Source organism: Equus asinus, chromosome 26, assembly GCF_041296235.1.
Source record: "Equus asinus isolate D_3611 breed Donkey chromosome 26, EquAss-T2T_v2, whole genome shotgun sequence".
NCBI classification, from domain to species: Eukaryota; Metazoa; Chordata; class Mammalia; order Perissodactyla; family Equidae; genus Equus; species Equus asinus.
The window spans coordinates 25,890,714-25,918,327 of NC_091815.1; the positions used below are offsets into that span (position 1 = coordinate 25,890,714).

At 43.2% G+C, this 27,614-nt stretch overlaps 1 pseudogene; it reads left to right on the top strand.

Moving 5' to 3' along the window:
* Positions 1–26,641, top strand: part of LOC106843261 (cytochrome P450 2B4-like) — a 45,206-nt pseudogene extending 18,565 nt beyond the window's left edge.
* Positions 26,642–27,614: the final 973 nt, after the last annotated feature.

A 27,614-nucleotide genomic window follows, 5' to 3' on the forward strand; every position in this document is an offset into this window, starting at 1 on the left:
TTTATTCTTCCATCCATGTGCATGGAATATCTTTCCATTTCTTTGTGTTATCTTAGATTTTTTTTCAATAACGTCTTACACTTTTCATTGTATAGGTTTTTCACCTCCTTGGGTAAATTAATTCCTAGGTATTTTATTGTTTTTATTACAATTGTAAATGAGAGTGTATTGTTCAGTTCCCTTTCTGTTAGTTCATTATTCATATAGAAATGCAACTTATTTTAGTAATCAATTTTGTACCCTGCAACTTTGCTGTAGTCGTTGATTATTTCTAATAGTTCTCTGATGGATTCTTTAGGATTTTCTATATATAAAATCATGTCATCTGCAAACAGAAAGATTTTCACTTCTCCCTTGCCAATTTGTATCTCTTTTATTCCTTTCTCTTGCCTAATTGCTCTGACCAAAACCTCCAGTACTATGTTGAATAAGAGTGGTAAGAGTGTGCACATTTGTCTTGTTCCTGTTCTCAGAGGGATGGCTTTCAGTTTTTCCCCACTGAATATGATGTTGGCTGTGGGTTTGTCATATATCACCTTTGTTATGTTGAGGTACTTTCCTTCTATATTCATTTTACTTAGAGTTTTTATAAATGGATGTTGGATCTTGTCAAATGCTTTCTCTGAATCTATTGAGATGATCATGTGATTTTTATTCTTTACTTTGTTAATGTGTTGTATCACAGTGATTGAGGTGTGGATGTTGAACTATCCCTGCATGTCTGGAATAATTCCCACTTGATTGTGGTGTATGATGCTTTTAATTTATTGTTGTTTCAATCTTCTAGCATTTTGTTGAAGATTACTGATAGCCAAACAGGAATAGCTTCATTGAATAGTAAGATGTCCAAATGAGAAAGGCTGTCCTTCAAAATAGAATGATCTTAGGTATCCCAACCACATCCCGAGTTGCTCCATATGCTGTAATTCAAATTGAATACTGCGTTTTTATACCTGATAAAATTTCCAATTTGTCATCTCTGATAAAACACATAAAACAGGTGAATGCCTTAAGCGACACCTCACCAGGTCTCAATTTATTTAGTTGGCTCCCTTCAGTTATTGGTTGCCTTCGGCAATCCGGATTACAATTCTTATTTTGCTGTTTCTTGGAATTATTGTTTTAATAATAATATTTAAGCTATTTACAGTTTACTCAATGTTGTAAGGCTGATATGCAAGCTCATGTAACAATCACTCAGCAACTTGAGATGGTTGATCATTCTTATAATTCTGAATGAGCCTTCTTCTCTGATAGTGATTATGCTTAACACTTATTCTTCTGAACCAGACACTTCATTGTCATTTTTTTAGCTAATATATCTGCTCTATAGTCAACAAGTGTTATAAGTAATGTTTACAAAATCTTGTTGAAGCTCACGTACAATGGTTCTGTGAAAATCCAAAATTATTGATCTATGGAATGCTTCCCCTATGAGAATATACATTTATCTCTGCTCACTAAGCTCAGGTATTTTCTCCCAACATGAATAACTGTGTAAAATAAAATGAAATCCCAGCTCCAAGGGACATGAAGACCCAGGGCAGGGAGCAACCACTCTGGCACCAAGGGACAATAACTTGGTCATCAATGCTTTCTATCAAAAGATTATTGGCCACAAGGGGAAAAATTATGAAAATAATAAGAATAAAATGAAATTTTCACATATCGGGATATATGTGGAAGGCATTGTGGTTTAAATCTGATTTCAACTAAAACATGTTTATCTCAGAGTAGCCTGACTTCCAGCCCATCAAACACGCCCTGTACATCTCATTCAAACATTTCCCCAAAGCAAAGAATGCAGTCTTTAAAGATAGGGATGAGTGTCTTCCCCCTCTGATGCTGACACCTGTAGTTCTTTGAAGATAAGTTTTTCTTCCCAGTGAACCAAGATCAAGTTTATCTGCTGTGTACATGCTAAACTGTGACAGAACACTTCCTTATGAATTTGCAGGAAAAAACATATTTCTATCATGCTTGCTGTATGTTCTTTGTTCTGAAAAGGTATATAACCATGTTGTAAATCACATTTTCCCAGAGGTTTTCTTCCCTGGGGAAGAGAGTGCTTCTGGGCTAGTCCTCACATTAGCTCTTTAAATATCTCCCTTACCTACAGATTGGTTATTGATTATTTGCATCGTAAGCGGGAAGCTTCCAGGTACCAACAAAAATAGCCGTGACATTTATTTTGCTTAAATTTAGAGCCACAGTCTTCCAACTTGATTTTAAGAAAAGCTAGTTTGGGGAAATCAAATGTCCCCTATAATGGACATTGCAATTCTGTACTACTTTTGATCTATTTGGCCCACTCAGTTAAAACTGTGCATGTAGGAGGCCCAAAGTTCTTAAACATAAACCAGTCTGGGGTCCCTGAAATAGGGTTTCCCTAATAACATTTAGATGCCTGGGATCCCATTTCCGAAATTTCCTATGAAAATTCCAGAAGGTTCCTAAAATCCTTGCCCTGTCCCCAAAGGGAGTCTATAAACAAAAGAAAAATTGCCAGATTTCTAGTCCTGATTCAAAAAGGAATCTGAAAACCAAGGGTAACTTCTGGATTGTTAGCAAGCCTGAGCCCCAAAAGGAACTATTCTACCTTCAGAAAAAACTGAGTACTCACCAAAGATGATGCCTTGAACCCAAGGACAAAGCCTTGAACCAGAAGGACAAGGTCCCTGCCCTGGGAGGACAAAGCCTCTTGTGATTCTGAATAAAGTCTGAGAGCTCAAAAAGCAAGGAGAACGGAGCTCAGCATCTGAGAGAAGCCTCACCAAACCGAAAACAGGCAGCAACACACATAAGCGATGAGCACAAGGGGCTGTGGGTACCTTGCTTGATTTTGGGAGTCAATGTGTCTAGGGGATCATTTCCTTTGGCTCCGTGTTTCTGACACCATACATGTCAGCTAAAGAGGCAGATTTTCCTGTTATTTTATTTCTAAATGAGTTTATTAGGCAATAACCAAAAGAATTGCAACTCTGCATGTGAATACCATGGCAAACCATAGGTAAATTCAGAAAGCGAGGAGGGGAGCATGATTTTATAGAGAAAAAGGGGAGTAGGAAGGGGCTTGTTCTAAAGTGAAAGTCCATTGGAGGAGGGTAGTAATTCAGGGGGACAATGACTTTCTTTGGCCGAGCTGTGTCATTTCTCATCAGCTGGGCTGTTGACTGGTGGGGGGTGGCAGGGGGGGAATCTCCTTTCAGTAGTAAAGTAATTTCAGTTCCGGTCAGAGATGCAAACATCTATCTGTCTCTTCCTCCTTGGTGTAACTGATGATACTGATGATATGTGATAGGGTGTGGGAGCTCCCCCTGCAGGTCCTTCTGACTCCAATTTAGTTAAGGTTTCTTTATCAATTTCCACTGTATACATCTATATAACTGTATAGGTATATATATCTCCTGTCCCATGTAGTCCTCTTTCAATGTGACACTGACGTGCCACCACTGAGATGTCCTCTTTTCCCCTCCACTTAAATCTGCATAGATCTGTAACTGCTCTGACAAATAGAATGCAGTGGAGGTGACACTGCATGACTTCCAAGGCAAGGTCATAAAAGACTATACAATTTCCACCTACCTCTTTCTCAGGACTTCCTTTCTCTGCTTTCCACTCATTGATTCCCCATGAAACCACTTCTAGCAACCCAATCTCACACCTATTGGAGAATCCCTTGACTTTTCCATCACGATCTCCTGAACAACCTTAATCCCACACAACACAACTATGGGGCCAGAGCCCTTGTTAGAACCAGTGCCCAGTTTTCCTCATGAAGTTATAGTGTAGCTTTCACATCACTCTTTCTGGCCACTTCCTCAAGTTGAGCCTGAAGTCTACTGTTTGTGGCCTGAACAGGGAAGAGTGGAAGATTCTTTAGCTCCATGAGTGACCACAAGAACATCTGCCTCCCTCAGCTGTGTAGGTGTAGCTTGGGCTGACTAAAGACCTGTAATCTGAGATGCAGTAAGCTCCTCATTCCACTGCAGCCCACAGCCTCCCTTCTCCTGAGCACTGGGCCCTAAACACACTGCACCTGCCTGGGGTTGAGGCAGAGAATGATGAAACATGGGAGGGGGGGTTACTTTGGCTATTTGTGATCCTCATCCCCACATCCCCCCTCCCTGATATAGGAACCTACTATCCCTCCCACCCTTCTTCATGAAACAGCCTCACTCTAGACGTGACTTGACTGGGCCACTCAGCATGGGACAGGGGGCAAACTGAGGCACAGGGCTGGTGGGAAATGCCACTCCCAACCATAGCATCCAACCTTCCTTCCTGATCCATAAATGTCATCCACTTCTAAGAGCTCAGCCTTGGCAGTCACCAGGCTGGGGTGTGAGTCATGCTGTGACCTCAGGTCAGTGACTCCACCTCTCTGAGCATCAACTCAAAGATGAGGATTTGCTTATTTATCAATCACTTAAATAATGCTTACTTGGTGGCAGAAACTGTTCTAGCCACTTTATCAGCAATGTCTCATTTAATGTTCAAAACCACCTGTGAAGAGCATCTGAGAGGAGAGGTCTGGCCCCATCCTTCCAGAGCCTCAGGTCTGAAGGTGGAGGCTGAAGATCACCTTCCTTCCATTGCCCCAGTGAAGCTTAAAGCAAAAGCAGGGCCACCCTGTGCACAAATGTTCACTGCGGGACTATTCACAATAGATAGATGTGGAAATGACCCACATACCAATCAACTGATGCAGGGATAAACAAAAGTGGTATTTCCAGGCCATGGAATATTATTTGGCTATAAAAGGAATGAAGTACTGATGCATGCTACAATGTGTATGAACGTTGAAAACATACTAAATGAAGGAAACCAGACACAGGTCACTTACTGTTTGAGTCCATTCATATGAAACTTCCAGAACAGGTAAGTTTTCAGAGACAGAATCATAGCAGTGGTTGCCAGGGACTAGAAGTGAGGAAGAATGGGAATTGACTTCTTAATGGGTACAAAATTTCCCTTTGGGGGTGATGAAAATGTTTGGGAATAGATAGAGTTGACAGATGCACAACATTGTGATTTGTACAAAGTGCCTTTGACATGTACACTTTAATGCAGTTAAGGGTTAATTTTATGCTCTGTGAATTTTACCTCCAAAGAAAAATATATAACAATGGAAAGGCCGCACAGATAGTCATTTTGCCCAGAAATAGGAGAACTTAATTTTGATATGACTGGTTTTAGAGGATAAAATCAGAGAAGTAAGGGAGATATTTTTGATTCATTCAGTACAGAAGTTGAGGGCTGAACTGGCCCTCTCAACTCAAGGAGGGAACAGCAAGGTGGGGGATACAGATAGGGACAAGGGCCAGAGGGAGGGCACCCGCTGCTGCTGTCCTGGGTAACCTTGGATCTAAATCTTTCCCTCCTTTAGGCCTCACTTTCCCTAACTGTGCTAGGGGTGGTGGTAACACTGAGTTGTTGAGTATTTCCTGGCCCTGAAACCCTGAGATTTTACTCTTGGTCAATAGTGCAGGACATCTTGGATAAATGATGTCTAAAGTAGGTTGAATGAAGGAGAGACTATAGACAGGACATTCCACAAGAAGACAGAGCAGGGAGGAGTCAGGAGACCTCCACAGATTCACTGTGGGCAGAGGTGGGGGCTGGATGTGAGGACTCTGAGGGGATCTGCGTCCTTTCTCCCCCTCCCCAGTGGGGCAAGAACAGAGCTGAAACACGGGGGCATTTTCACTAATACGTTCTTCCTTGCTGTGAGGTCAATGTCTTCTAGGACCTTTTGAGAGCGCAAGAAAAGTTCTGCAGCATCGAAGTCAAGAAGAGGAAGGGCTCAGAGTGAGCCAAGCTCTCACCCAGAGAGATGTTTTCCTGAAGGCATAATGGGGGTTGTTTCATTGGGAGGAGCCCTCTGAGAGCACTTGGTTGCCCACCTCCAGGCTCCCCAGACATTTGCATGAGTATTTACATAGGTTTATATATGAGTTACCTCTGCTCCTACTCCTGTTCTCAATACCAACAACACAAGTGGTGTGGGTTTTTCTCTTTTCCCACCTCTTCTTAGTGTATCTGATATTGTGCCTTCCTCTATCTATCTTGGTCCCTGTCTTTGCCTGTCTCACAATCTCTATTTTCTCTGTGTCTCTGGTTAAGTAAATTCTCGACTAAGCAAGTTTATGAGACAATGTGAAACAATGGAAAAATCCATGCTGCTGTACCCTGGGTATGAGAAACCATGAGAGAGGTAGAGGGGAGCAAAACCTCCATGGCCCCTGTCCTGGACTGATATGCAGTAGGTGGGCACCCATATCTCAATTGGCTGCCTTCACAGCCAATATTGAACTACTTCTGACTGAGGTGATGCACAGCCACTGCTCTAAGGTTCCAGTTGTCTGCACTCATCTAGTCACCTTGGCCCTGCCCCTAGACCCCAGACTTGTCCACAATCAGCAGCTAATGGGTAAGCCTCCTAGACCTTGTTTCAACATCACCACCAGTGGCCATTATGATTGGATGGTGGTCCTGTCATTTATGATAAACATGTTGAATTGCACTCCTCACCCATCCTCATCCTTGAGTTTCTGTCTCTCATACACACCACTCATATCTTCCTGCAAAATGGGATCCACCATCACAAAAGTGTCCTATCTAGATGGAGCCCTCAGGATCCACTGTTGACTTCAGCATAGGCTTATGTCACTGGCATAACCAAGGGTGGGCAGCAAATGAGTCCCTGTGCTGGGCCACAGTGTGGATGGCATCCTGTTGACCTGCAGCCTCAGGGGGAAAGGGGTGGGCCCAGAAAGCTGCCTCATTCAGTATGGTAAAGAGCATTATCATTCACAAACATTCAGGACACATCCTTCGGTGCATTGAACATCTCTGCCACATTGAACTTCTATGGCACTTGCTTTGGCCAATGAAGTGAGGGCTAAATTGACATATGTCATGCTGTTTACTGTTTCTGCATGTGGTAGGTAGAGTATCCAGTGGTCCCTATCTCTAAAGGACTGTGATGGCCTGGTATGGGCACATTTCATGAGCATGAAATTCACTCATATTCTTTAAGCTGCTGAGATGTTCAGGTTGTTTATCACAGCCTAGCCTGTCCTGACTAACATAGGTCTTGACTTCCTACAGGGCCTTGGGCAAGCCCCCTTCCCTCTGGGCCTTTCTTGTTCCAGCTCTACAAGAGAGTGCATGATTCAACACCAGGGCATCTACTATTTTTTAACAGGTTAAAGGAAAATATCAATTTGATTCTCTTGACAGGATCTGAAAAGATATTTGACAATTCTCGCCACGAAACTCTATTGAAATTTCTTAAAAAGAAGAACCTATAGTAAAATACATCAGAATATAAATTTACTGGAAACAAACCTAAGGAGATTTAAAATTTTAGCATATGATAAATTTCAAGCCAGTGGCTAAAAGTTAAATTATCTGATAGGTGATTGGATCAGGGCACTTGCAGGACCCTGAGAATGAATATTCCCCAAAGTTTTGTGCCTTACGTGGCTCCTGGACTGCACTCTAGTCTGTGACTTGGAATTTAACAACAGGCTCACAAGAAATAAATCACTGAATTTTCCTTCTTTTCTCTTCTCTTCTGTTCTTTTTTTCCCTCTTTCTTTCATCTATCTATCTATACCTATTTATCTATCTATCATCTATCTATCTATCTATCTATCTATCTATCTATCTATCTGTCTGTCTATCTATCTTTCTATCTATTCATCCATCACCTACCTTGGTATGCAGGTGTATATGTAATAAAAAATTTGGAAGGACATCTGTAATATTAACAGATATGATTTTGATGGTGAATTGCAGTTTATTTTTACTTTCACCTTAATTGCATCACTGTTTGTATAAAAATTAGGAAAAAATAATAAAGTTATTTTTATTATGAAAAAAAGCTGAAAATGCTTTTCCAAATTCTTGGCACATGTCAGATGCTCAATAATGGATCCATTTATCTGTCTGTCATTTGTGTGTGCACGTGCCTGTATGTGTGTCGTCTTTCATGTTATCTACAACTTACTCTCCACCTTTCTCTCCCATCATACCTCCTCACTCTCATCCCACTCACACTATCATAGTGTCTGTACATGTCTTGCTTTCTCTTTCCTTGAGAATCCTCATCCTTTTCAAAAATCTTCACACAGTGTTTGGGGTTGGACAAAGGGAGAAAGTCATACACAGAAAAGGGGGCAAGTAGGCATTCTTATAGAGTGTAAGGAGCATGGCTTATCCATGGAGGATGAGATGAAGACTTCCTGCTTCCTGAAGTTGCCCTCTGAATCCAGGAAGTGGCTAGGGTGGAAGGCATCTGGCTTCTCAAAGTGGTGTGTGTCATGGAGGACATAACTCAGGATGGTGTACACAGTAGTGTCCTAAGAGGGTGTCAAAGCCAAGTGGACCCAAAGGGTCATCAACAGCAAGCAGCTGAATCAATGATGGTACTTCTACAGTTGAAAATAAGCTTCACCAACTGTATGGTCTACAGTTGGTGGCTAAAATAATTGCCAAAATAATGAATTGAAATAATTCTGCCCCGTTTTGATAATAGTTGTGTCCTGAGCTCTCCAGGAATCTCTACTGACCACCCTGACCCCTGTTCTCCAAGACCCTTTGGACTTCTCCATGACCCGTCAACTAAAAGGGTCACATCTGGATCAGCAGAGGCCTCCAAGCATCCGACTCTGGCACAAAAGCCAGAATTCAATATAGTGGGTGGTTCCCATTTGGTGACTAGATATTGTATCACCCCTAGGTACATCTATACTCATGAACATTTGCAACTTCAGAAAAAATGAGTTACAACCTTGGGTATTGACCTGAAAATATATCGACATCATACTAATATTATAAAAGGGAAGTCGCACACAGAGACACAAAATAAAAAACAAGTTGCCGATTGCATTAGTATGAACATAAAGACAGGAGGGGAAGGAGACATGCGCATTTTACAAACAGGTTCCAAAATGATAGATATAGTATGAACTGATCTTTGTGTATACATGTATATATGTGCTATATGTTCATATAATTTAAAGAAAGTGTGGAAGGAGAAATATATTGTGAATGCTTCTCATGAAGGAGGAAGGTAGGAGAGATTATAAAATAGTTTTAAAAAACCCTCTACTGTATAACAAGTTTTAATAAATATATGATCTTTTTTTTTTCAGAAAATCTAACATCTACTAAAGATAAAATATAAAAAAGACAGAAAGGAGAGGACCTTTGTGAACTTCTAAATTCTCCCTCCCTCCCACAGAATCTGGAATGAAATATCTCATTGCAGTCCACAATCAGAGACATGAAGCCTAAGACTGCAGGCAGACAGCACCGTACATCCAAGATTCTGTGGTCCTGCTGTTCTCACCTTAGGGAGAAGATACCCTCGGAAATGAGTGCCCTTGATGAGAGAATGGGAGTCTAAAGTGTGGTGGGGCAGCTGGATCTTGGGGATGGCAGCATCTATATAAGGCATTTTTGTTTGATCTGCAAGGACTAGGAGACGGTGTGGGCTGATCACTCTGTCTATCTCTGCCTGGACTTTCTCTAAGAATGGTGAAAGTTGGAGAGGGGTCATCAATGAATGTCCATAGTGCTGGGCTCAGGAAGTCACCCAAAAAATGACCTTCAGGGGCCGGCCCTGTGGTGCCGTGGTTAAGTTCACACGTTCCACTTTTGCGGCCCATGGTTCAACGGTTCAGATCCCAGGTGTGGACACGGCACCACTTGGCAATGCTGTGGTAAGCGTCCCACATATAAAGTAGAGGAAGGTGGGCATGGATGTGAGCTCAGGGCCAGTCTTCCTCAGCAAAAAGAGGAAGATTGGCAGTAGATGTTAGGTCAGGGCTAATCTTCCACAATAAATAAATAAATAAATAAATAAATAACCTGCAGACAGGGGGAAAGTTTTGTGAAGTCTTTACTAAAATGTTTGGTTATTGTTCCCTCTCAAAAAAATCATCAAGAAAGACAGTTAATGGCTTCCTTGTGGCAAAGCCTTGCCTGATGTTTCCATTATCATTAAGAGAGGGATCATTTGTGGAAGGATGGGCAGGTGGAAATTCGTTGAACACTTAAGGTACATGTTTTTCTTTAAACTAAATTGAGTTTTGCCTGGAACTCAGTTCTTGTCCTTCTGTGCCACTGATTTGCCATGTGATCTTGGATGAGTCAATTCCCTACTCTGGGCCTAAATTCATATCTGTAAAATAAGGGAGATTGATTAGATGAGAGTTTCAACAAGTATGATCTGAGGACCCTCCAGATGAGAACCAATTGAGGAGCTTTTTACTTAGTTGTAAACAGTAATATACTCCAAATAGTCAAGTTGTTTTGCAAACTCAAAGTATTAAAGTCAAACTGTTCTGTCAAGACCCAAGTGCTTTTATAGATTGCAAAATGCTGTGCAAATGGTAATTCTTTGTGACTGGAGCATGCTTTGTAAACCATCAAGCACCTTAAAATCTGCCAAGTGTTTTCCAATTTGCAATGTGCAAGACACTTCATAAGTATAAAAGTACCCTTTATAAACCATAGGCTGCTTCACTGAATGAAAAAGATTTTGTAAACTGTAAGCATCTTATCCATTTCAAAGAGCTTTGTCAGCAGCAAAGCTTGACTAGAGTTACAATCCCTACAGGGGTAGATTTTTTGTTTTACAGACTGATCAGGACAGATGTGTTCACCCATCACCCAATGACCTTCCAGCATGGCCTCAGAAACCCTTGACTGTCGCTGCCTCCCACCCCCACCATAAGCCCCCCTCACCTAAAACATCTGGGTTGTTAAGAAGGAGGCGCAGTGCATAGCAGAGAGTGGTGCTGCAGGTCTCCCTGCCGGCAAAGAACGCAAGACCAGTGTGTGAACAGGATTTTTAAGGTGGAACTCACTCTTAGGATTGGAGCATTCCTGGGCATGGAAGTGGACAATCCGAAATGTCTCCCCTTGCATCCATTACTAGTTTCTGTTTCTTCTTTTCTCCCTACCCATCCCCATGTTCCTCTGTGCCAGTTTTCATTTCCCTATTTCTTTTTCTCTCTATTCAAGGCCAACAGAGTAGCAAAAGGGTGGGCTCTTGAGGAAAACTGCCTGGGTTCACGCTCAGACCCTACCGTTTACTAGATATGTGTCTTTAGGCAAGGAGTTTAACCTCTCTATGCCTTAGTTCATCACCTGTGGTTGTTTTTGATATCATGTATGTAAGTGTTCAGGAAACGAGGGATTACTTTTGTATTGTTGTTATCATCTTCTCTTTCCTTTGGTGTCTTTGCTCTCCTGATTGCCTCTTGCAGCTGTGTATCCGGGGTAATATTGAAGACATTTAACAACCTGTAAGACTCTTGCCAGACCAAAAAGAACAAACATCACCCTTTAACCAATCCAAACAGATGTGAGCCAGTGACTAATCAGAAACGATATGGGTCTTTCACCAATCAGAATAGAAGGGGGTTCCTCAGGCAAGGGAACCAAAAGATAAAATAAATGAAAGGGACTACATAAAATTAAAAAGCTTCTGCAAGGCAAAGGAAACCATCAACAAAATGAAAAGACAACCCACCAAATGGGAGAAAATATTTGCAAATCATATATCCAACAAGGAGTTAATTTCCAAAATATATAAAAACTCATACAACTCAACAACAAAAAAAGCCAACAATGTGATGAAAAAATGGGCAGAGGATAAGAACAGACATTTTTGCAAAGGAGATATACATATGGTCAACAGGCAAATGAAAAGATTTTCTACATCACTAATTATTTGGGAAATGCAAATCAAAGCCACAATGAGATGTTATCTCACAACCATCATGACAATTATTAACGAGACAAGAAATAACATGTATTGAAGAGGATGTGGAGAAAAGGGAACACTTAAGTACTCCTCTGGGGAATGCAAACTGGTGCAACCACTGTGGAAAACAGTATGGAGACTTCTCAGAAAAATTAAGAATAGAGATGCCATATGATGCACCTATTCTGCTTTTGGGTATATATACAAAGAACATGAAAACACTAATTCAAAAAGATATATATATATATAAAGATATTTCTTATCTGTAAGAATATTTATATTTAGCATCTCCCTGACTCTCAGTTTCTTTCTGTTTCTGCCTCTGCCTCTCATCATACCTTTTGTTCCTTATAAGTCTTGGAAACCTGTTGTCTATTTTGCACTTACAGTGTATCTTAACTGGGACCCTAAAATGTCTTCAGAAATAGTTGATGTCTTTAGATTCATGACAGTTACCATTGAAAAAGCAGTTCCACATACCCAAGTTGTTCCAAATGTACTTAGAAGTTTTCCAACAACTGAGTTGAGTATCAATTTTTCAATTAAAAATAAATTTTGGTTTTAATTATTCCTACTAGCAATATTTCAAATACTTAATAGCTACTTGTGGCAAGTGTCTGCCATCTTGGACAATGCAGGTCTAATCGGCAGCTGACCTTGGGCAACACTTTCAATCTCTCTGTGCTTCGCTTTCCAAATCTATAAAGTTGGGATGACAACCATACCTACCTCAAAGGGTGAGGAGTAAATGAGTTACACTGTGTAAAGCACTTCACCCATCCCCACCAGTGATTCCCAGGGCTGGAATGAGGACCCAAGCTCAGTGCCAGATCACACAGCACAGCAGACGCCAGTAGCTGGCTTCAGGAAAGTCCCTGGTGGCACTTCTATAAGGTCGGGAAAGTACAGGTTCCACCCCTGAATTCAAGAGGTCAAGATTGCTGGTCCTCTCCTTCTGAGTGGAGAAGTATGACTCAACTACAAGCATGAGGATCCTGGGTCCAGCAAGGGTTGTGCCTAATGTTGCAAGAAAGATGCTATTTCATCTCCCCTCACTCTCTTTTCAAGGAAAGAGACAGAGAGAGGTGAAATGTCAGGCCCAGGCCAAGAAAGGTAGACATGGACACATATTCAGCAAATATGGAGTAAGCCAGCCACAGGCTGGGTGGGGGAAGACTCAGAGTGATGATGGAGACAGACGCAAGGGCAGCGGATATCATTCACACCGGATCCAGTCTCTGAGCTCCTGGAGCTCAGAGTCTATTGCGGGGAACAGAGACACCAAGACAGAGAGAGGTAGCAGGAGAGAGAGCCACACCCACACAGATTGTCAGTGACAATCAGAGAAAATTCCTTGACTGTGAAGATAGAACCAGGGGCAGAGACAGAACAACCTGGCTTTGGTCAGAGCTATCAGATTTCCAGGGGACCTGAATGCTCCACCTGTCAGGTCTCAGTCTCTCTGTCTCTCTCTCCACCTTATCAACTCCACCTCTGAGTCTCACCAGTTCTGTGTCTCTCCCCGCTCTTTCCATCTCTCCCATCACTCCTATCTGTGGTTGTTACAGAATGGAGGATGAAGGAAGGGTCTGCAGAGATAGACGCTGGGGGTCTTTGGGCCCTATAAAGACAGGAACCGGTTGATACACAAACACACAAGCACACACAGACTCACACACAGAGACATATACCATGACCACCATGCAAATGCAATCACATTTTCAAGTAGGAAACTATATAAACACATACAAGTCTGCACATATGCAAAAATGTGCACATAAGTACACCCAGACTCATACACAGAAACATATCAGGATGTTCACAAAACACAAACAACACCTTCACATATGAAAATCATGCGAGCACACACACAGATGCAAGTAGGTACAGGCAAACACACGCAAGCATAAATACACAAATATGACCAAAACAAGTAGAGATTGCATGCTCACCCAGACCCAGAAAAATAAACACACACACATGCAAATACATGCACACACACATAAACTCATATGGACCTTTGTATCTCTACCACAGTACCTCTGACAACATCTAGGGAAGGAGTGCGTAGGTAGGGAGCAAGCCGGTCAGTAGACTGCCTGAGGAGGAAATGTAGGTCCCTTAGCTCTTCTCTTTAATGTTGACACTCCCAGACAATGATGATAGAGGAAGTGAGGAAGTTGCGTAAGTGGGTGGGAAGGCAGGCTCAGGATAAAAAGCCCTGTGCAAGGTTTGAGTGGGGTGGAAGGCAGTCAGACTGGGACCGTGGGGCTCAGTGTGCTCCTCTTCTTTGCTCTCTTCATGGGACTTCTGCTTCTCCTGGCCAGGCACTGCCCAAAGGCCCATGGCCACCTCCCACCAGGACCCCATCCTCTGCTGTACTTGGGAACCTTCTGCAGATGGACAGAAGAGGCCTATGAAAATCATTCCTGAGGGTGAGACACAGATGGATGGGGTCTGAGGGTGGCTCCCGGCCTCTGTACTTGGGGATCATTCCCCAGAAGGAGTTGAGGCATCCTTCTAGGCTCGGGGATGGGATGCCTGAAGATTGGTGAGTAATGAGCATAGAGCTGAACATGGTGGATGGCAGTCAGACAAGCAGAGGTGTCCTTGCTCAGCTGGAAGTGCATGGTCACTATCCCTGGAGCAGATGACTGGTCATGCAATGGCGTCTGGGTGTGAGCCATAGGTGTAGAATTTCGCCCTCCTCTGCCACCCTCTGTCACATTCGTGGCTGCCTGCTCACTACTCGAAAAGACAGAAACACAGGCAGAGACAATAGTCAAGCAGGTTTCTCCTCTGCTGTCAAAGGACAGCAAAGACTGGCTCATGGCAGTGCTAAGACAGAGGGAAGGCAGGAGGGAGAGCAGGACAGGAGGCCAGGTACAGAGTGGTTACAATAATGAACATTAACACACTATAATACTAGCTGACAGTGTGGAATATGTACTAGGCTCTGTATCACTGCTTTCCAGGCATGATTCCCTGTTTGATGATCTGTTTATTTGTTAACAATAATCCACATCAACGAAACCACTACCCAACAGAGAATGAAATACTGACAGTCACTTCCAACTGTCTTGTGCTTCTCTGCCCACTTTGCCCCACCATGGCAACCAGTCTGCTCAATCTTGGGCTTGTTGTCCCTTTGTTTTTAATAGAGAGTGTTTTATCACAGATGTGGAGGCCCCAAGTGCGTATTATTTAACTTTCAATATGTTTAATGTATCCCAAGTGTATCATGCTTTTGTGTAAACTCCTGGACTCAGTTTCTTCACTCAGAATTATGTGGCTAGGATTTATCTATATTGTCACGGGAATTCATCAGGTCTTGTTTACAACAAGAGAGCTGAGAAAGGTACTTTTCTCATTTTATAGGTATGAACAGTGAAGCTCAGCCTGGGGAGGTCCCTTGTCCACAGTAACACAGCTGGGACTTCACAGAAGGGATGATGGAGTCCAGCGTGGAGGTCTCTCCATCTTCAATGCCCTCACAGACTGAAGCTGCCCAAGAATTTGGGGATTATTGAGCAGTGGGCTGCCTCCCCTCCAAATATCCATACAAATTTAGCATACAATTTTGAGAGTTGCCGAACCCCTAAAGCTCTTCCAGAGACCCTCAAAGGATCCTCAACGTGTCCATGATCCTCCATTATCATTGCATCTTCATAGAGAGAGAGAAGGAGACAGAGAGAGAGAGAGAGAGAGACTGAGAGAGAGAATGAGGGAGAGGGCATTGGCTATTGGATGTCATCATGGGACAGGTTGAGGAGAGTGGCACTGCTCCTCCTCCAGTCTCCCATATGCTCCCAAATCCTTTTGGAGTCAGACAGAAATGGGTTCGTGTTCCATATTCAACACTTATTCATTACTCAACTCTTACAAACTTCTTAAAATGAGATGGTAATCATAAGAATGTGTGCCTCCGAAGATTTTTTGTGAGGATTAAATGGGATATTTTGCATAAAGCCTTGTGTATAGCAAGTTAAATGACAGCTAGTTAGATACACTCATTCATTTATTCACTGATACAGTAATAATTTACTGGACATCTGTGTGTGGGGAATATTCTAGACTTTGATGATGTGGCATTGGACAGGGCATAGAAACTGAACAAATAAGAAAATATGAGGTAGACAAGAGCTATGATCAAAATAATGCAGAGCAATATTTTAGAAAGTGGTGGGAGCTATTTCAGATTGAGTGGCAGGGAAAAGACTCAGTCTTGCTTTTCTTTTGAGCAGATACCCTGAAAGATGGAGGTAGCAGGCATCAGAGAGAGGCAGGTGCTGGTGTAAGAACCCTGAAACAGGAGGCAAGCTCAGCATGTTTGGGGGAAAACATAAAGGCTGGATCTAAGTAAGCTAAGGGGTGAGCGGGAGGAGAAGTCAGAGGGGTGATAGGGCAGCATTATATAGGGTGTGTGGTCCACGGTGGAGACTTCAGATCTTATTCTCAGTGTAGTGGGATCGTTGGAGGTTTGGGGGAAGATTAGTGATATTAACGAATTTACATGGTATTGGGATTACTCCGACTTCAGGATGGGGTGGGATGGGTGAGTGGTGAAATGACTGTAGGCAGTACAGGAATGAAACCAGGGAGACCAGTAAGGAGGCTTTGCAGAGACCATTGTGAGTCAGTTTTAAGTAAACTTAACCTTCTTATGATGTCAAGTCAACTTTTTGTTGAAGTTTAAAATCACCCTGCAAAGTGTACAGATCATAAGTGTGCAGCTCAGTGAATTTTCTCAAACAAACATACTCATATAATTGACATACAGATAAGCAACAACACAGCCTGTCCCCAGAAACCCCCCTCACATCCAACTTACAGTCAATACCCTTAGAGCAACCTGAGACCAATAACATGTTATCTGTTGTTGAACTTCATATGAACAGAATTATGACTTATGGACTCTTTTGTGTCCACTGAATTTCACTCAACATTATGTCTGTGAGTTTCCTTCAAGTTGTTAAGTGTAGCAGTGGTTTGTTCTTTTTCATTGCTGCATAATATTTAACAACATGAATAAATCATTATATTTATGTTCTATCAATTATGTTAAACATTTCATTAATAAGCCTTCTATGAAACTCCTTCTTCATATTTTTGGTGAATGCATATATGCATTTTTGTTGGGCATTTTGTTGAGAGTATAGGTGCTGAGTCACTGAGTATGTATGTGTTCAGTCTCAGTAAGTACAGCTGAGGAGTTTCTCAAGTGGCTGTACTGATATTATGATTTTTCAAATTTCATGATCATCCCCAGAGGGCAGTACTTTCCCTTCATGTCTACTAAGCAGGGGATTCAGGGTAGTTCTCTGCGGAAATTGTCAGGAGGCAGAGAGCAGGTTGAAATTGGGTCACAAGAGGGATGATTCTTTAGTTGAGATGCCAGGGAGATCTGGCTAGACACAGGGGTACAGGCAAAGGTGATCTTAGAAATATTGAACCAACTCTATTGCTTAGGGCTCCAATCACATGGAGCATGGCTGGGTGATGGGTTAATCCTTTAGTTGCTGGGTCCTGGGGTGGAGGGTCTTGGGGGCAGCAGCTAATTATCGATCAAATATAAGGCAGGGGTGGGATGGAGGTTGGGGATTGAGGAGGTGAGTGTGGGAAGGGAGGGTAAGGGGAGGAGACTTCTACATCCCAAGGTGTGGTCTATTGCAAACAAGGAACATTGGAAGGCCCTTCGGCAATTCTCTCTGGCCACTATGAGGGACTATGGCATGGAAAAGTGGAGTGTGGAGGAATGAATTCAGGAGTAGGTTCAGTGTCTGGTGGAGAAGCTGTGAAATACCAAGGGTGAGCCCCGGGGGATAGGCAGGACAGAAGGACAGTAAATCAGAGAGAGATGTGGAGTGAATAGCAACAGAAACAGCAAGGCGTAGACGTGGTCATAGAAAGAGAAGTAAAGATAGAGGAAGACAGAGCCCAAGAGACCACCATATTGAAGGATAGGACAGAGAGAGGAGCATGGATATGGAGGATGAGCAGAAGAGGGACATGAGGAGACAGAAGAGATGTGGGGTTTGTAATGCTGAGAACAGTCCAAAGACATAGACTGAGATATTAGCACATTATTTACTTTTATTCAGGGAAACCAATGCATGGATTAATTGTGTCTATCAATGGCAAAAACAGGACTTACGTAAAAGAAAGCAAAGAAAGAAAAGTACAAACATTTGGAAAATGAGGAACTGAATTTTCCTTTCTGTGGGTGAACTGCTGATGAGCTTGCAGTGAGCAAAGAGCTCAGTGGGGTAGGCCACTCTTGGGCAGCTGGATGGATGTCAAAGACACACTTCCAGTTGTTTTTGGATTCTCCTAATATGAGTGCTTATGAGACACAAAGGTGACAGAGTTCTTTCTAAGAATTAGCAAGTCATAAATGTGAAGACTGGCAGAGAGAGGCAGAGACACAGGGAGCAACAAAGGAATAGGGAAAGAGGACTGAGAAGAAAGCCAGGAAGGAACAGAGTGTGCAGAGAGACAGAGAAGGAGACAGAGACATAGAAGGAAGGACCAAGACCGAGAGGGATGCAGAGACAAGAGAGAGAGAGTAGAAGGTGCTTAGAGAGGCACAAGAAAGAAAGGGAGAGAGAAACTGAGGCAGAGAAAATTAGAGAGACAGACAGACAGGCTCGGGAGGAGGTCTGCAGGGGAACAAGAGAAGATGGACAAGTGAGACCCAAAGAGAGAGGCCACACCTACATGACCTGATGTTCCTGGGCTCACAGCCACCTTCCCTTCAATGGGGCCAAGCCTGGGGTACACTGATATCAACTAACAAGTGCAGAACTATCACCAAAGCCCAGAGGTTGAAGAGAAGTGATGAAGGGGGAGTGACACATAAGGGAGAGGGAGAGCAGAGCTTTTAAATTTGCACCTGTATTGATTGAACACTTGCTCTGCAGCACCCTTGATCCTGGGACTGAACTCTACCTGCTCCCAGAGTCAGGGCAGGAGCCTGAGTGGGGACCAACCATACAGCCCTGCAGCTGGGCAGCCGGGGTCTGATTCCTGGACCCAGTAATGAGTAGCTGGGTAACTCTAGTGAAATGACACAACTGCTCTGTCTGCCCGCCTATGAAATGGGGATAATAACAGAATTGCATTTTACTTGCAGGGTCGTGGTGAGAATTAAACTAAACAATATGTGAAGTGCTTAGAATAGGGCCTGGCACCTCATATGGGCTAGTGATTATTAGCTGCTCCTGGTCATGTTTTCTTCATCTTTCCTGAGCAAAGGAGGATAATCACACAGAGCTGAGGCAGCAGCCAAATGCTCCTCAGGCCTTTGAGTCTGCATCCAGTTACCTGCGCCTCCTTCCCCTAGGAGCCCTCCAGGACCCCATCTTCTTCTTCCACGCCAGTGCCACCAACATCATCTGCTCCATTGTCTTTGCAAAATGCTTCTCCTACAGAGATCTCTAGTTCCTGTGGCTCCTGGACTCATTCTACCAGTGCTTTGCACTCAGCAGCTCCTTTTCCAGCCAGGTACAGGACAGACTGAGAGACAGTGGGAACATTAAAGGAATCCAGGGCATAGGAAAGGCATGATCTGCTTTCGGGGTCAGAAATGCACCTTAGGGCTGGAAGAAGGGCAGAGAAAACAGGGAGAGACAGGGACACTGAGACCTGGAATGAGGGAGGCACGGTGAGAAGGGGACTGAGAGATAAACAGAAAGAAAGGGGAGTGATAAGGGAGGCAGAAATAGAGAGAAAGACTAAGGAATGAGGCTTGGAAGAGAGAGGAGAGAAAAGGGGAAGAAAAGAAATAAGAAAGAGAGAAAACTAGACAAAGAAGGGCAGAGATAAAGCAATCCTGTGAGAGACAGTTGAAAATTCAATGTGTGTGTGGGGGGGGGGGGCGGTGTATGTGAGAGAGAGAGAGAGAGTGAGTCAGATTTTCAGAGTCTCTACTCTCTGTCTCTGCTTCCTGTAAATCTTTGGCAAAGCCCCTCACTTAAGGAAATTCAAGGATATGTGAAAACAAGAAACTTCATTTTCCCCATTTCTCCTTACTCTTTCTCTTTTTCAAAAATTTCTCCCACATTATAAAGGAATATGCTCCTCTTTTAAAGCAAGATCATAAAGTTTCACCTTTTCAACTAATCTGGAAATATCCCTATTGTATATTAAGTTAAAAATTTAAATGGCAGAACAGTATGCCTGGCTATCCTTCTTCACCACGTGTATGTCAGATTCATAGGTAAGAGTGTTACAAATCTGGAATGGGGCCCAGAGTGAGTATTTGTGACAAGCCCAAGAGGTGGTTTCAATTTTTTTATCCGATAGAGAACCATGGAGAGAGAAAAGTCCGGAAGGAGGTCCACCAAAAAGTTAACAGTCGTTATCTATAGAGGGAGGGTTAAGAAGGAATTTTACATAATTATGTTCCTTAACTTTTTGCAATAACTTGCAAGAAGTTGAATATTATATTTATCATCAAACAAAACAATACAACTATACTTCCAAATAAATAAATTAGACTAAATTTCCAGTAGGCTCATCTTGTGTAAATATCATGTTATCAATGCCTGACACACAAGGGAAATCCAAGAGATAGAAAGAGTCAGAGGTTAGATCAAAACAGATAAACTGCTGAGGTAGGCAAGAGAATCCCAGAGAAATGTTAACAAGATGAGACATGGAAACAGAGATAAGGAGAGGTGGAAAGGAGAGATGGAGAGGTGGGGCAGAGACCAACAAAAAGACATGAGTATGAGAGAGGGAGATGCAGAAAGAGAAAAATGTGACAATATGCATTAAAAGAGACATAGAATTAGTGAGCAAGGGACTCAGATACAGAAAGTGGGAAACAGAATAAGACAGAGACAGAGATACAGAGAAACAGAGGCAGACAGAGATTCCCCCTCTGCAGTATCAGCACAGCTACCCCTCCCTGTGACCTCAGCAACAGGAGGACTGCACAGGCCCTTCTCTCCTGCTTCCTGCAAGTGTTTGAGCTCTTCTCTGACTTCCTGAAGCACTTTCCTGGCATACACAGGCAAGTCTACAAAAACCTGCAGGAAGTCAACACCTTCATAGGCTGCAATGTGGAGAAGCACGATGAAACCCTGGACCCCAGCAACCCCTGACTTCCTAGATACCTACCTGCTCCACATGGACAAAGAGAAGTTTGGGAGAGGGCAGCTGGAGGGGAGGGGGGAAGGAAAAGATTGGATATGAGAAGAAGGGAGGGGAAAGGTGTAGAGAGTGGGGAAGAGGGGGAGAGAAGAACAGAGGATGAGGAAGGGAGATTAGGAAAAAGGAGGGGAGATGCTGGAAGGAATGGAGGGGGAGTTGAAAGGAAGGAGAACGTGGGGAGGAGAGAGAGAGAGAGATACAGGAAATACAGGACAAGGGAAAAAAAATATAGCAACAGGTGAAAATACCCAGAGAGGCAGAAAGAGGCTTGGAGAGGAAGAGAGACAAACACACCAAAAAGATGGAGAAAGAGATTGAAACGAGCCAGATAGAGTGAAGAGAGACTGAGAGAGGCAGAAATAGAGATATATGGCTGGACACGCAGAGGACAGAGAAAAGTAAAATGAGCCAGACAATAAGAGAGACTCAGAAACAGGTGGAGGGTGCCTCAAGAAAAGTGTGTGCTCCTAGGCTCCAGCTTCCCCTGGTGTGAGCCTACCACTCAGGACCCAGGAGAAGCCCAACCAAACAGTGAGTTCCAGAGTTCCACCTGCAGAACCTCATCATCACTGTGGTTTCGCTATTCTTCACTGGCACTGAGACCACCAACACCGCTCTGCGCTATGGATTCCTGCTCATGCTCAAACATCCCTACAAAACAGATGGGTGGGCTGGGGATAACAAATTCGCAGGGGTGTTTTGACTCCTTTGGGGACTGTAGGAGTTGGGCTAAGGGTCTTTCATCAATTAGAGAGGGAGAATTTCCATCTTATAGCTGGATCATTGCAGATTTTGAAGGAACCTCCAACCAGGCCAGTTCTGACGATGGATGAATGAATGAAGAATCTGTCAATCTTTGCTCACACTGTTTTCTCTGACCAATTAAAGATCAACTCATCCATCCATCCATCCATCCATCTACCCACCCATTCATCCATCTGGTTTTTTTTAACTAATTAACCTGAATCTTCAGATTCTTGTATTTATGATTCCTAAAAAAAAACATACAATTCCATTATTTATTTGGATTGATTGATTCATCTGTTTATCCTTTGAATCAATGATTAATTGAATGAACTATTTGCCATAGATTCATTGGCTCATTCATTCTTTAATGCATCCATCTGTCCTTCTATGAGCTAGGTCTCACTCCTTAATCCTTCTGTCAGTCAGTCTTTTACTTCATCCTTAATTCATCTATTCTTTCATTTATCCATTTAATAATTCACTCATTAATTCATCCTTGATTTATTCATCCATCATTTCATATATCCAACCATTTATTCTTTTATTTACTCATTCCCTCAATAATTTATTCATTCACTTACTCCTCTCTAAATCTGGCCATTGGCCCATTCACGTGATTTATTGATCTGTGGGTCATTTATTAATTAATGTTCATTAATTCATCTATTGTTTGATAAATAAATACATACATATATTCATTAATGTTCTTCTGTTCATCAATCTTTTCATTCATGAATTGATCCATTGCTTGTTTGATTGCTGCATCCATTTATTTATCCAGTTCTTCATGGGTTAATCTATTGATCTATTTCACTGTTATATCCCTGAAGACCTAACACAGTGCCACATCTTTAATACATACACAATAAATAGTAGTTTATATTTCTACTCATCTTGGAGAATTTTTATAGATTCATAGCGTACAGTTATTAATATGAAATTCTACACAAATAGAATAGTGGCTCACATAGGTGTGTATGTGTGTGTTTACCTGTGCATGTGGGGAGAGAACCCACAACATTCCTTAGATTTCAACGGGTAAGAATTCTTGTTGCTCCCACCCTGCTCCCTCCACACCAAGTTGGTTGTTCTGAGGGGTGTCATAATCTAAACCTATATTATAGATATTTCCTGGCTTATTGCCTCATAAAGTAGTGACCATACTGAAATGCCTCTTTAATGAGGTTCACTGGTCCTGCTCTTCTGTGCAGAGAGAGTCCACAAGGAGATTGATCAGTGGTTGACTCCTATCACCCTCCAGCCCTCAATGACTGAGCCAAAATGCCATACACTGATGCAGTCATCCATGAGATTCAGAGATTCTCAGAACTTATCCCCCTTAGCGTGCCCCACGTGGTCACCAAAGACACTCACTTCTGAGGGTATGTCATCCCCAAGGTGAGGCCAACCTGTCTCCTGCATCTGTTCTGGGTGGGCATCCTGGGTTCTCTTAATCTACAAACTTGACCTCCTGTTGGTTTTATCACTAGGGCCCTGTTGTTCTGTTTTTAGGGGTGGAGTGGGGAAGGGAATGACAATAACTTTGATCTTGTGACCCTTCCTAAGGACACTCAAGTATATCCCATCCTGAGTTCTGCTCTTCATGACCCATGTTACTTTGAAAAACCAGACACCTTCTACCATGACGACTTTCTGAATGCCAATAGGGAACTGAAGAAGAATGAAGCTTTTATCCCCTTCTCCACAAGTAAGCTGGACGCACACTTCCTTTCCCAGACACCAGAGTGCAGGTACCACCCCCTCCTTGAGACTATCCAGGAGAGGTCATTTTTTATTGAGCAGTGAGTATATACCAGTTGTTTTACCTGCATTAACCCACTCCAGCATCGCTACAACCCTAGATGGGGCTTGAGAAGTGAGATCATGTCCCAAAGGCACATCTTGATAAGCTGGACCCTAGACAAGTATTTAAACATCTCCACATGTTCAGGTATAAAATATCTGTGGAGCATTACTCTGAGTCCAGTGCTCTGTTGAGAGCTGAAGATAATACATTGGACAAGTCACATAGAGACACAGTTCCTGCTCCAGGAAATTTACGGTCCAGCAGGGGAGATGGGCATTCATTGTATGGTCACAAAATAATATCTAATGAAATGAATTTATGCTTGAAATGTGCTTAGAACTACTTGGCACAAGGTAAGGGCTCATATGGGCAATTATTATCTTACAATTAATCATAACTGTTACAAGTGTTCTAAAGGGGACTTTAGGAGCAAAAAATAGGAGGTATTATCAACTCTTGGTTGGTTGGTGAGGAAAAGCTTACCTGAAGCACTGATTTCTAAGCTAAGACCTCATGGGTGAGCATCAACGGGCCACTGGAAAGAGGGTTTCAGGCAGAAGGAACAGCAAGGACAGAGCCTGAAGGAGGATACAGCATGGTGCATTGAGAAAGCGGAAGAACCCAGGCAGCTGGGGTGTGGATTCCAGAAGGGGATAAGGGTGAAGAACTCAGCTGAGTGTTGAAGGGAGTTTGGATTTATCCTGCTAGCACTGGACAGCCAGCCAGGATCTTGTGCTCTGAAGTGTCTCTATCCCCGTTCTCCACATTTTGGCTCCATCTAGAGAAAACTTCTAGACCCAGAGTCCTCTTCACTTAGTAGAAAAGACAACCCGAGACACCAGTCTCGAGTCTTGAGCTCCATCAGTGACATCAGTGACCCAGGGCTGAGGCTCTTCCCAGTGCAATGGCCTCCTCCCTCATTTCATCTTTTTTGTTTTTTAGTGCTTTTGTAAAATCTCATTTTTTAAATATTGACCCTAAGCTAATATCTGTTGCCCATCTTTATTTTTTTCTTCTACTTCTCATCAAAGCTTCCAGTTTATAGTTATATATTCTAGTTGCAGCTCCTTATAGTTCTGCTATGTGGGACGCTGCACGGCTTGCTGAGTGGTGCTGCATCTGTGCCCGGGATCTGAATCAGTGAAACCCTGGGCCTCTGAAACGGAGCGTGTGAACTCAACCACTCGGGCATAGGACCAGGACCTCTCAATTCATCTTAAGTGAGAATTGGGGGCTCTCTGGGGGGGGGGGGGTGAGGGTCAGCTACTCCATTCAATAGTCCTCACCTACATTTAGAGAGAGGTGGAGAAATAAGAACAGAGACAAGGAGATAAGGATAGAGTAAGTGAGAAACAGAGAGAAGAACAGAGAGATACATAGAGGGAGATGGAGACAGGATCTGCAGTGGTGAAAAGAGACAGAGAGTGAACATGAGACAATAGAGGGAGGAGGGGAGAGAAGGAGAAGAAGGAAGGAGGAGGAGAGAGAAAGGAAAGGCAGAAGAAAAAGGAGAGAGAAGAGAGAAAGAGGGGAAAAAGAGAGTGACATAAGCAGAGAAGAAGAAATAGTAAAGGAGAGAAAAGGGATCTGTAGAAGGAGATGCAAAGTGAGACAGAGAGGGTTGCATACAGAATCAGATCCAAGCAGACAGAGGCAGGGAGTTAAACAAGATGGAAGAAAGCAGGAACAAGGAGAGTTAAAGAGAAGTGAGACAGAGAAACAGTACCTGACAGGAGTTATAGACAGAGAAAAGACTAATTCTAACTGCCATGGACCGAAGTAAGACAAGCTGAGCCAAAAATGTGTTAGAGCTAAAGGGAACCAAAGTGTGTCCAAATGGACAGCCCCAGGGATGGGGAGGATGGAAGGAAAGGAGATAACAGGCGTCAGGCTGTTCTGGAAAGAGCAGGGTCACAGAACCACTTACAAGAAAAGAATCAGCCCTGAGCTCTGCCCTGAGTATCTCTAAGCTCATGTCTCCTGACTTCTGGATGTGCCAGAAACATGTGGACCCTTCCCCAGACGACTCCACACAGGCACAACATTTATAAACTTGAAAGGTCTAGCCAATTCATGGAGACTCATCCTTGACATGACCTTCCAAGGTTGTCAGCTTGCAGATGAAGAACCATGGAGGTAAAGGAGGAGCCTCTCAGTGTCTCTGCCTTAGTTTTCAGCTTCGATTGTCCAAATTTCTCTCCAAGCTCTTGGTTTATAACCTAATGGGTGAGGTGCGTTACACCTCTGAGAATCTGATGGAAGCCGCAGACCCCCCACTCAAGTGCCTCAGTCTCATTCACAATTTTATGTACAGTCTGGGGATTTTTCACAACTCTTGAAGTGCATGGCTCTCAGTCTGAGATAAGACATCCCAGAGATAAACACATGCAGTGCCAGAGAGACACCAACACACACCCCTAACCAAACACATCGAGAAACAAACAGAAAGAACTAACTACATCTATAGGATCCTTAGTAAAGGCCAGAAGAAAATTCTATTCTAAGAATTTTTCAAATATTATTTCTTTAAACTCAAAATAGCCCATGAGATAGGTACCATTATCCTCATATTAGAAATGAAGTGTATTAAAAATGTTATGTCAGAAACATGCACACATCTACATGTGGAGGCAGACACAAACACACACACACACAGAGCTGACCAGAAGCGGGTCCTTAGGATCTCTGGGGCCACTGGACCCTTGGAAATGGATCAGAAGCTACAAACTTCTGGAAAAATGTGCAAAGTACATCCACCCAAAGATTTGTACCTGGATTCACAGGGTTTGTGAGCTACCTAAAGGCCCACCCTGAATGGCAGGTTAAAAGCCAACCTCATGCACATCTGTTGGAATGGATGCAGGTGTCTTGGCTTTGGGATGTGATGGGGCAAAAAATGTGCATCCGCCCCATGCCCACATTGGTGATCCTCTGTGCCCACAGGGAAGCACATTTGTCCTGGCAAAGGCATCACTCACACCGAATTATTCCTCTTCTTCACCACCTTCCTCCAGAACTTCTCTGTGGCCAGCCCCATGGCCCCTGAGGACATTGACCTCACACCCAGGAGAGTGGTGTGGGCAAATATCCCCTGCATACAAGATCAGCTTCCTGCTCCCCCAAGGAGGCTGAGGGAAGCGGGTTGAAGGATTCCAGGGTCATGAAGTAGCCCCTCCTCTGTAGAGGATGTCTCCGGACTCTCTCTTTGTCTTCCTGCCTCTGAGAGACCTGCTGCAAGGCTGTATCCTTTCCCCTCCTTGGTTGCCACCTCAGTGGGAAAGTCCTTCCTGCAGTCTCATCTCCTTCCATCTTGCTGAAGCACTTCAAAGACTCAAGATTGTTTTTCTTTCTGCTATTAATAGAATTCCAGAAGTGGTGTATGTATAGAAATGGGGGGCCAAAGGGCAAAACTTTGCTCACGATCTCTGCAATTCTGCCTCCCAGGTCACGGCCCACCCTGAGTGACTTCTCTCCTCCTCAGAAGAGCCACAGCCTCCATTTATCAACTCCTTATGCTCCACAGTCTGTGGATACATGACCATGCTTGAATCCTTCTCCCATTTGCCCCTATGGTGAGTACAACAATCATGCCCATTTTACAGTTGAGTAAACAGAGGCTGGGCAGTGGCATCAGTTGTCCAAGGTCGCATGGTTAGTGAGTGGAGGAATATAATTCACACTGTCTGCCTGGCTCCAAAACTCAAATTCTTCACCATAGCTCCTTCTCCCCACACATATATTTTCAAATTAAGATGAAACCCACATAACACAAAATTAACCATTTTAAAGTGTAATGGCATTTAGTTCATTCACTACCACTACCTAGTTCCAAATATTTCCATCACCCCAGGAGAAAACCCCACACAAATTAGCAGTCACTCCCCATTCCCTCTTCTGCTGAGTCCCCGGCAAGCACCAGTCTGCTTTCTGTCCTGTGGAATGTGCTATAATGCAAACCGAATGTTGCGTTCTTACACCTGATGAATCTTCCAATGTATCATCTCTATTAAAATACATGAAAAAACAGGTGAATCCTCTAAGCAACCGCTCATGAAGTCTCCACTTATTTAGTTCACTCCCTGCAGGTATTGGTTCCCTCCTGCAATTCGGATTACAATT